This window comes from Kryptolebias marmoratus, linkage group LG19 (genome assembly GCF_001649575.2).
Source record: "Kryptolebias marmoratus isolate JLee-2015 linkage group LG19, ASM164957v2, whole genome shotgun sequence".
Classification (NCBI taxonomy): domain Eukaryota; kingdom Metazoa; phylum Chordata; class Actinopteri; order Cyprinodontiformes; family Rivulidae; genus Kryptolebias; species Kryptolebias marmoratus.
In genome coordinates, this window is record NC_051448.1 from 19,526,294 (window position 1) to 19,527,025 (window position 732).

The window sequence follows — 732 nt, forward strand, 5'->3', positions numbered from 1 at the left end:
GGAAAATATCGAGCAGATTTCATTTCTTATTTTATTTTATTTTGTCCAGTCTTCGTGACATTGCAGTGAGTGCCTTTAAGTTGCCCTTGCATGGAAGTTTACCGTGTGCATGCCTTCACCCACACTTGGAATAACAAAGAGCTCTTCAAGGCTCCTGCATGTGGCAACACACTACTTCGTGTGTCCTTGCACTAAAAAAGAATGAATGTTTTGATTGGAGAGCCTTGACATTTTTTTGAAGCAGCTTTGTAGGTGTGTGTGTGTGTGTGTGTGTGTTCCTGCTTCAGCCTGGTACCCTTCAGGGTGGAGTATGAGTGCTCCCTAAAACACAACAATAATCACTAAGATCTTTGACTTCATCCAGTCTGAAAGCATTCTCTGTGCTTGGCTGCTGTAATATTTGGTATTTGCACAAATAATAAACCTTGACGTCTAATAAAGAATAAACGGAGTTAACATTTCATGGTAAGTTTGCACATTTCAGTTGCTTATCATTTATGAAAAAGCAAGAAATCAGTTATTTCTCACTTCTGCCACAATCTGTCTTATTCTTTCCCTACATACCCATTTTCAGGAACTGTAACTTAAAACAGTTTTATTCAGTGTTTCTAATAAAGATGTTAAACATGCTGTATCATATCAGCCTGAAATTACACAAGGTTTTATGTTAAAGTTATGGATAAATAGATTGTCGTTTTGTTTTTAATTTACTAATTAATTTTAACCCCCCCC